Source organism: Priapulus caudatus, unplaced genomic scaffold (genome assembly GCF_000485595.1).
Source record: "Priapulus caudatus unplaced genomic scaffold, Priapulus_caudatus-5.0.1 Scaffold2036, whole genome shotgun sequence".
In the NCBI taxonomy this organism is placed as follows: domain Eukaryota; kingdom Metazoa; phylum Priapulida; class Priapulimorpha; order Priapulimorphida; family Priapulidae; genus Priapulus; species Priapulus caudatus.
In genome coordinates this window covers 26229-37273 of record NW_014579097.1, presented here as the reverse complement: position 1 = coordinate 37273, position 11045 = coordinate 26229, and the positions used below count along the sequence as shown (strand labels likewise).

The 11045-nt window shown below is 41.5% G+C and overlaps 1 long non-coding RNA gene across 1 annotated transcript in view; it reads left to right on the top strand.

The window, feature by feature from the left end:
* Positions 1-10900, top strand: part of LOC106818119 — a 16804-nt gene extending 5904 nt beyond the window's left edge. Inside the window, exon 3 of the long non-coding RNA XR_001395153.1 lies at positions 10382-10900. This is a non-coding gene — a long non-coding RNA (uncharacterized LOC106818119). The remainder of the gene's footprint in view (positions 1-10381) is intronic.
* The last annotated feature ends 145 nt before the right edge of the window (positions 10901-11045 follow it).

Genomic DNA, 11045 nt, shown 5'->3' with positions numbered 1-11045 from the left:
CGTGACCACAGGAGCCGTGACCACAGACGCCGTGACCACAGGAGCCGTGACCACAGACGCCGTGACCACAGGCGCCGTGACCACAGCAGCCATGACTACAGCCGATCAGACTGATACAGGCCTGACGCAACCTACTACAACCATGCCACCGTTAACCTGTCTTATGGAAAGATCTTCGATGAGTTATACCCGCATACAAGATCCCAGTGTTATCACCTACGCAGTGGAAGTGGTAAAGACATTGGTATTGCCCAATCTCCCAAATAAAATCCATAAATGTGCATCTCATTGTTCTGCAGATCCCGATTGCGTCATAATTGGTTTCGACAACTTGATTAGCACATGCTATATCTGTCACGCAGCTGTGAACGCTACATACACTTTTTTAGCGGATCAGGAATATTTGTGTGCGATAAATTAACGGCTGTTAGCCATGGGATATTCAAAGGCGCAAAATATATCATTTATAGTAAGTCAAAATGGTCTTTACATTGTCTTCTATTGTGGCAGTTATATTGACTAGACACCTTGACTACTAAAGTGTGAAAAATCATTGATGAGAAAGTGGTTCAACGTACTGATTCCTTAAAATCTCTTGATTTAATTTCTACGTGTGCTAATTTCAGAGTGTCATCTAATGCTCTTAATCAAAAACTCAATTTGTTGGCTAAACCTAGTAACTAGCTATATCTAGTAATCAAAACTGCTATTTTCTAGCATAATCTAATTTATTTTAATTTAATCTAATCCAATTGAATATCATATCCAATCCAATATCCAATCCAATCCAATCCAACACAATCCAATCTGATTTATTCGAAAATAATTATCACATGATGTGTACACGTTATTGGCACTGCTCTACATTTGCAGGTAGAGCAGGCATCTCCTGTGTAGTACAGAAGTTACAACTCATGTAGTTAAATTCCAGTTTGATTGTCGTAGTGAACTATAAGAAATGTCGGATATCTCTCGAACACTTTAAAATCAATGCCGGGAGTAATCAACTCACAGTTTAAGATATATATCAGAGTCTTGAGCTTTTCCGTGTGAATGTGCGTGCGGGAGTACTTGCGCGTGCGTGTGTGCTTGTGCGTGTGTGTGTATGTGTGTTTCCGTGCTTGCGTGTACGTGGTTACGTACGTACGTGCGTACTTGATTGCAGTTCTGCGTGTAATAACTAAAACGCTGTGGGACGGTCTTAATTATACATCTACGTTATAGATTTCAAAACGTTGCACTTGTACGTGGTTACCATTGTATGTCATAATCCATTGTAATCTGGTTTAGAAAATCAGTAAAATTGGATTCTTCCGCCTAAAATTGTTTAGTAAATCTATTTACAGTCGACGATAGAATTTATTCTCCACGTATATCACGATGTACTCTCGCATGTGCATCTAATTATTCCACGGCAACACTCAAAATAATTCGTCGGCTACAAGTGGAATCACAATCAATATTAAGCAAGCTAGATCGTATTTAAAAACTAGAAACGAGCAGTTGTCGCCAACTACATGTATCCCCCGTGATCTAGTATGAATGGAATATCTCTGTAAGGACGTTAGACAGGCAGGTAAACGTTAAATAAGCTCACCAAAGAGCAAAGTTTGTTAGACAATCTGTCGTGGCCTCAGATGTGCGTCGACGGTGAAGGTCACACTAAGGTCAAGGGCAGTTGGTGGTTTTGGTAATGCGACAGACGCTTCTCCCACGCATGGTGTAAGGATACCAAGTTTGGTCGCGCTAGATAATTAGGGGCTGAGTTATGAGAGCGGAAGAGAAAATGATCATAGATCAAAGTGTAAAGGTGACAATAAAGGTCGCAGTGACCATGGTGGTAGTTTTTAGCGACGATCTCGGATCATCTTCAAATTTGGCATCGAAAAGTGCGTTATGTATGTATATATGTATATATATATATTGATCGACAATCATAAAGTTTAAATATAATTTAAATACAAATTTTATAATGAGCTAATATTAAATTTAATATATAAATTTTAAATACAAATAGAATTTCATGACAATGCGGTAAAGTGTAGAAGTTACAGGTTCTAGTAATATTCGACAACGGCACGGGGGGTACGGTGGGTATGTACGTTCCAAGGTGTGGCTCCGAGCCACGCTTCATGCGAAATTTGAAGATGATGCCGAGAAGAACTGCAGCCGGTAGAGGCGTTCACAGGAAATCTCTGCGGCGGCGGCGGCGGGGCGCGGCGGCGGCGGGGCGCGGCGCGGACCGGCGGCGACGATGCCTAACACCATAGTATCCCCACGAACTTTGTTCGGGGGTTACAAATAATAGATCCTTCCAATTAGTGAAAACTCTGAAACTGAAATGTCCGTCTGATCGAGCGAGATACCCACGCCTTCGTGTATTATAGTAGATATTGTTAAGTCTAAGCTAAGTCAGTTAAGCTAGACCCGATTATGTGTTCTATACGTACGCGTGCACGCAAAAAAAACGTCGACTTGCGACACTTTGTAGCCAGCCATTGCCTTTTAGGATGCCTCGCCACACGATGATTGGCTTGCGTTGTCTTTCAGTCACACCATGCGGATAGGTCTACTGCAGGTTTATTAGAGGAAAAAATATTTACTCTGCGTGTGAAGCCATGGCACGCGCCATTAACCGGTCTGTCATCAGCGAGTCAGGCTTGTACGCCTTCCGTTCTATCAACAGCGACCTGCACGCGGCAGAAACAATCGAAACTAAACTCTATCCTATAGACGAAAAAACACTATTAGGCGAACACTCGCAGTTTACGACATCTTGTCACTATATTTCTATGCACCTATATATATTATGTCTTTATTGGTGTCTCTGTGCCTCATGCCCTTTACTAGTGGTACGTTTGGCTGCGCATATATGTAATTGTTTTTTTGGTTTGAGTTGATGTCTTCCCGCACCTACCTCGCTAGTCGCTGATGTTCTGAAAGATCTGACTTCCTTGCGGCGTGTATAAGCACCCGGTTCACAGCAATTCACACGCACAATGCGCGAGACCTGCGCGCAGTTCACGCGCTATATGCGTGTGACAAAAGATCTTTTATTATTATGTGTTACGTTTCTCTCGATGATACCGCGTGAATCGATTCGCGAGAAACATCATTATCGCATATCCCAACATGCCGTACTGAGACGTCATTTCCTCCACGACGACCACTCGGCGCGCAAAATTAGCAGAATAAACCTTGTATTAGTTGTAAAGTAAACCACGTACTTTAGCAAAGATGAATATGCAGAAGGTAAGGGCTGTAACCCAACATTAGTAGGGGATACAGCAGCGTCACCAGGGTTGGTACGTGTCACCATAGGCATAGTCACTTATGATGATATGCTTCATGCTAGATACAGTAGGCCTATAATGTAACCCAACAAGAGTAGGGTACTACTACCTTACAACTACTACTACTACTACTACTACTACTACTACTACTACTACTACTACTACTACTACTACTACTTAAACTTACTACTATTGGTACGTACCCTACTCTTGCTGGGTTACATTATTGTATCTATAGCCTCATGCATGCATGCATGGTGACATTCACATAGGTGTCACCCCCATAAACCTCCTGTAGCCTCCTAGTACCACTGGGCGCAAATCCACCTCTGTGCACTCTGTGCATCACCTACAGCTCGTGATACCTAAGGTGCCTAAAGTGGATTTGCGCCCCACTACTATAGCTATACTGTACTGGCACTATAGTCACTATAGTACCAGGCCATACTGAATCCTTAGTAATATTTTTTTGTATTAATGTTATCGTAAAGCCAATTTAAAATCGTAATTCCCGCATATCACTGAATTTAATGGCAATATTAGTGACATAAACAACTAGCAAAATTAAAATTAAAATTAAAATTACGCACCGTCGTACGTAATGTACAGTTATGAGTATATACATAGTGATGATAGCGGCTTGAGGTAACCTGGGGGGTGGGGGGGTCACTCGCCTCGGAACTGCCAACTGGGTAGGGGTGTGCCTCAGGGACCTTGAAAACCTGACCCTGTCATGCACTAACGGCTTTTCGCCCTAAAATACACCCTGTCCCAATATACTGCACTAAAAAGTATACCCTGTTGCAATATTGCACACTTTGGTTATGTCCTGTCCTCCTGTCAACATCTAGGCAGATATTGGTTCAATATCGGCCTGGTGATATTGGCCCAATATTGTTTTGCCAATATTGGGCCGCTATTGGGCCAATATCAGCTTGATGGGTGGGTATCTAAATAACCCTGTGCCAATATATGATGTTCGAAAAATATACCCTTTCCAGCGGCACGTCCCCAGTACGTTTAACAATGGGTGTGCCCCCTCCGGGGGAGGTACGGCAGCCGTCATTCGTTGAAGCCCCTTTTTAATTGGCGTTCGTTTGAGTTGAGGGCAACGGCGTAGCCAGGATTAAATCTAAGGGGGGGCGGCAATGAGTTCGAGGGAGCGGAGCGCCCGAGGGGGGGGGGTGGCTATCCCAACTCCCAGAGTGAGAGCTTATGGCATTTTGATGTTGTTAATGGTGCAATTTGGTGCATGTTGTTGGCATGTTTTATCGACTTGAAACAGTCCTGCTGGTTTAAATAAGGTAGCAGTATTTTGATGTAGATATTTTAACAAAACAAGGATATCATTTAAATAAATTTCTAGTATTGATTCTTATAATGAATATCATGAACACCGTCTGCTAAGCAATCAAACAGAAATAGCACGAAGATGAGGTTTGCGATCACTTGCAAATTACATTTTATACAAAAATTCATGTAACATTACAAAGATACGTGCTGGTAACGTGTGTGATGACACTCGGGAAGGGGGAACACATTTTATCCATCCGAGCTCCATGTACATACAAGCAAGAAGGGAAAATACAGCTCTCTCAAGCCTACCGACCGGTCCCGCGTTCATCCTAACGCATTGTGTGCGTAGGGTACACGGTACAGAATACCCCAAACCACACATGCAATACTTTCATCCAGAATTGAATTAATTATTAACTATATACGCATCTGTAAAAATCTTCTTTATTCGAACTCCTCACTCAGAGGCGCCGGAAGGGGGGGGGGCAGGGGGGGGGGGCGCCCGCCTCTCCAATCCAAAAAGTGGGGGGCAAAACCAAAAAGCCCTCCCCAAAAAAAGAGTGGGAAAGAACAAATAAAATGTGTTGTTAATTCTAACGTTCAAAAACTAATTTCTACATCCATTTTAAGTTTTCGCTGCGCGCTTTGCGTGATTGACGCTCACGCCGCACACACGCGCTCACGCACCCACGCCGCACACACACGCCGCACATACGCGCTCACGCACCCACGTCGCACACACGCGCTCACGCACCCACGTCGCACACACGCGCTCACGCACCCACGTCGCACACACACACGTCGCGCACACGCGCTCACGCACACACGTCGCGCACACGCGCTCACGCACACACGATAAAAAAAATCGTGAGCCCCCTTAGGTCTTTGCCCCCCCAATCCAAAACTGCTTCCGGCGCGCCTGACCTCACTTTCTTTTTTTTTTACTTTATTTCCCATTTTTTTCGCCTTCTAAATCTTAGGGGGGGCCGCCCCCATCGCCCCTCTGGCTACGCCACTGGTTGAGGGCTGAGGCAGTTGTTCACGATCTTCTAATGTAAAGTTTACAATAATGTTCGTTTTCATACCTAATCCGAGTGTTTTCTAGCTCACCAAAATTTAAATCGTGAATTTATTTCCAACGGCATTTCGAAGTCTGAATTAGCCACCACCATCTTTGTCTTGTTTGTGGGAAAGCAAATTAATGGACTGCCGTACCTGCAGCCTCGTAAATTGGAGAGACGGCTGTCGTACCTCCAGCCACTGCCTCTTGATATTTACATAGTTTTACGTGGTTAAAATGAAAATTCGGTAAGAAAACAATAGAATTAGAAGAGAAAACCTTTAGGAACTACATCAAAACTGTTTATTTTAACATTAAGCTAAACGAGTTATTTTGGTGTCACCTCCTCTGATGGTGTCACCCGGTTCATTCCGCACCCCCAGTGACGCCACTGATCGAGGGTATATAACATAACATAGTTATATAACATACACATTTAATATGTATATGTGTATTACTATAGTAGGTTACATTCGGTGTTTCACTTCTTGACATCACTACAAATTGTGGCTGAAAATTGTAATTAATCACTGTTCTACTCTGTATGTTTTCAATAACACGACCACCACAGCGATCATCACTGAAAACTGTGTTCAATGCTGGACAGACCAAGATTTTGGAGGAGGCCTACAGCAATGGCATGATTGCCAAGAATAGTACGTGCGTGTGCTGCACAAATTTCCAGAACTGGACAGGCGACAGGACTTTCTGTTAAAGTTGTTGAGGTAAAATGCAAGTTTTTTTCTTCTAAGAAACCTGTACGCAGTCCCTTTAAGCTAAAAGAGTTATTTTGATGTCAACCCATTTGATGGTGTCACCCAGTGCATTCCGCACCCCCTTGTGACGCCACTGAGGGTATATAACATAACATAGTTATATAACATACACATTTAATATGTATATGTGTATTACTATAGTATCCCAGCTAACAAAGTTATGTTCCTTGAATGTTGGAAATGTTTCTTTTAGGTTAGCAGAACATTATTCAGTAACGTTTTAATAACGTTTCTTAGAAAAGTTGATTAATAAAAAATAAAAATATAATAAAAAAAAAATAAAAAAAATGTGATTTACAAAAAATTGGACGTGCACTCTACCCCTCTTACTAATAACCGTAGGACCAACGACCCGTAGGACCAACGACCCGTAGGACCAACGACCCGTAGGACCAACGACCCGTAGGACCAACGACCCGTAGGACCAACGACCCGTAGGACTATAGATCGGTTCCCACATTGATTAACCTCCGAAAATGACATATTAACGGCAGCCACACTACGTATATGCGCTGCAGACTTATCTTACTGTCTCAAGTACGGCAGTGCCCACACTAGCTAGGGGCCTTAGGGTCAAAATAGGTCAAAATATTTACATGGCGGACAAAAGCGCCAAACTTTTTTTGTGGTTAGGTTATAGTGATCAATTTTAGAAGGGGTCGCCGCGGGCGTGATTTTTTTTCCTATGTCAATCAAGAACATAGGGCTGTAGTGAGCGCTGCTATTGGTTGAGCTTGTTTCGTCGCTAAATGACGTCACAGTGTCGTAATATACATAGCACATCCGAAAATCTTATTTCAAATATGACTGAATAGACTAGCGAGTACAGCGCGAGCGTCAAGTATGAAAAGTCGCTGATCGAATCCCATCCGTAAACCCTCCGGTAAACCGCTCGTTACTGCGTATTGTCAGGTGGCGCCCTCAGGTGTCGCAGAGAGACACAAAACGCTACACAGTAAACTGTGCATGTACCGACTGACGTCACTGTTTCTACGCAGTAAACCAATGCAGTAAACTATTCAGATCCAGATCGATCCAGATCCACTGCGAGTCTGTGACGTTATTTTAGCGGCGAAACAAGCTTTCAACCTCTTGCTCAAACAATCCAATACGGATGTTGCTATTCCCCGGGCGTGGAGTGCTACCGCAACGTGGCAGCACTAGTATTAGGATTAATATTATTAGTATTAGTATTAGTATTAGTAAATAGGTTAGGGTTAGGGTTAGGGTTAGGGTTAGGGGCAGGGTTAGAGTTTTGGCATCATGATATCTGTTCCCACACCATAGATTATTTTTGTGGATCACACCCCCTATATATAGCGATCAGCTATATAGGTATTTAGTGTTAGGGTTAGTGTTGGAGGTGTTGGAGTTAGGGTTACCGTTACCGTTACCGCGCACCGGATACCACCGCAGGGGTACCGCGCACCGGAGGCACTCTTGACAACAAAAAAGCAGTAACTTCCTGCACTATAATTTTGCATAACACATTGCAAAGGTGGCAGCACCTATCAATAACCCGCAAACGCGATCTATTATGTTTCAGAGTGCCAAAATATATCATCCGCTATAGAACCTACCTGTCGGATCCAGCACAATAGCTCTTCACTCCTTCCTCCTGCCTGCGACGAAGTGAAGTACGAGTACGTATACGTACGTATGTAGTATTACGAGAGCCCAGACCCTCTCATAACTTAAGATTATGATGAAAATAACACATTTACACAAAGATTGTAATTATAGTGATATTATATTTTATATTAATGAGTAAAATGTGTGTTTTTCATAGAAAATACATCAGAAAACGTACTTATCTACCGATCATAAACCAAAAGAAATATTTGCAAATGGCGTTTGTTCTCAGATTGTTTTGAAGGTTTGTTGAGTCAAAGCAAATCAAAGCAACCAATCAGAAGAGCCCAATGGATATAACGTGTAGGAAAAAAAATTCGCTCCCTGGCCGGGGCAGCATTGATTGATGTAATGGGGGGTACGATTGTTTATAAGTCGCTTGGGGCATGTTCATTACTGAATATGTAGAGGAGTGGGCATCGCTGGGATGAGAGGACGACAGCAAAACTCTTTAATTCCTGGGATTGAGGAAAAGCCTGCAATCGGGAATGACACAGAATGAGCGTGCCGGCACGCAAAAATAAACGTTGTGTGAATTTCATTACGATTTTACATGTACTGTATTTACTCGTGAATAACTTTAAGTATTATTCATGTGTAAGTCACACGGAACAACGGAAACCACACGGAACAACAAATGACTTCAGAAAATTAAAAACTATTGTGTTCTAATGAGCCATTGCACACACACGCAGCAGGCGTTTTTGCCGTTTGCTCATGTGTGCCACTGTGGCGAATGTTGGGTGAACTTTGACCTAACATCGGTCGCCATCGCTGCAGTGTGTCTGCGCCAGTCGCCGCGACTTTTGTCGTTTGTCGTTACGGTCGGTCGCGGTCGGTCGGTATAGTATTAGTATTACTAATAGTAATATACTAGTACTAGCTCTAGTACTATAGCCCACGTACAGTTGCCGCACGCCTCCGGCAATTGTGCGCGGGCTATAGTAGGGCTGATAGGGTCTATGTCCCCAGGGTACTGCCGGAACGTACCCTGGTACTAAATACTACTATCTAATATGCCGGACCGTACCTCGCCTACGCCACTAACGAGTTTAGGGAGTCGCCTACGCCTACTAACTAACTCTAACCCTAACCCTAACCATATCAGCTAGATAGTTACCAGGGTACGTTCCGGTAGTACCCTGGGGGACATAGACCCTATCAGTATCAGCTATAGTACTAGTAGGCCTACTACTAGTACTACTAGTAGTAGGCCTACTAGTACTATAGCTTAGTTTAGTACTACTAGTACTACTACTAGGCCTACTAGAGCTATACTATTACTATACTAGTAGGAGTAATAGTAGTATTACTAATACTACTATTACTAGTAATAGTATACTATTAGTATTACTACTATTACAAACTACTAGTAGTAGTACTACTAGTACTAGTAGGCCCTACTAGTAGTAGTACTACTCGTACTAGTAGGCCCTACTAGTAGTAGTACTACTACAAGTAGTACTACTGTACTAGTACTAGTAGTACTAGTAGTACTACTACTAGTACTAGAAGGCCCTACTAGTAGTAGTACTACCAGGAGTAAGATAATATATTATCTATTATATATATCTATATTATCTTACTCCTGGTACTACTACTAGTAGTACTACTGTACTAGTACTAGTAGTACTAGTAGTACTACTACTAGTACTAGTTCCCTAACCAACTTTGAACTTACTAGTCCTACTACTAAGCCCCCTAATTGTGGACCGCATATTTTAAACACGAGTGATCGAGCATGTAGACATAGTCTTAGAATATCAAAGACCGTCTTGCACGGCGTACAGACCTACTAATATTAGCTTTTTTTAGCTAATAAGTAGGCTACCTATTTTTAAAAAATACCTTGCTGGCTCCGATCAAACTTGGCTGGTAGTGGTTTCTCGTGCACTTGTCTGCGACAAATACACTATAACGTATCGAATGTCAAAGATCTTGCCGCTAACACACGTCCTACAACAAAATTTTTTATTTCAGCTCTACAAATACGTTCTAATCTTTGTTAGTTGTGTCTACTCTTCAATAAAAGTTAATGAATTTATCACACATAATATACAAAATGGTGACAGTGGCGTCTATCGGCAAACGCCAACAAAATTATTATGTGAAATGTTCACATAGCTTGGCGAGCGCAACGTAGAATAGTGACGTACAGCTCCGACCAATACGTAACAGTTCTACATAGTTCTACGCTGCGTATGTGAAATAGTGACGTTGTGGCGCAAGGGCGTTATGTCAGTATTTCACATACTGGCGGACGGATTAACTGCCTTATAACACCCGAACACATATTTGCTGCAATGGAAGGTTCAGTTACAAAGGTTCGAACAATTCGTGTAATTAAAGCTATGCATACTTCTACCGTATATTCGCGAACAGTAATATACGTGGTTATGTATGGGTACTGGCGGATTTCTCCATAAACTGAACTGATATGATTGAGTGCCACTTGTTCATATGCTTATGAAATGGTAATGAATTATGTATACTGCGATGAGCAGATTGAATCTATCTATATTTTATTGTATGGGAATTTATTTGTGATTTTTCAAATGACAAAATGAATCGTACCATTTTGCGAGCAGTGCGTTAATTTTTTTCTTTGGTTTAATAATTACGATTCACTAGTTATGTTGAAGCAATGTTAGTAAGTAGAGTTGTTAAAATCACTATCATATCATTATGATACTGAGAAAATTATAGCTATAAAATGTGAACACGTGTTTCTTATAATCTTACTAGTTTAAATGAGATGATATAAATAATTAAGAGCAAAGATCGCGAGAATTCGTGATATATATATATATATATATATATATATATATATAATATATATAATATATATATATATATATTGAGATAGTTTGAGTAATATATTAATATATATATATATATATAGATAAATATAAAGAAGATTGATATATATATATATATATATATATATATATATATATATAAGCATTCAGCGATTAAAACTAGCATGGC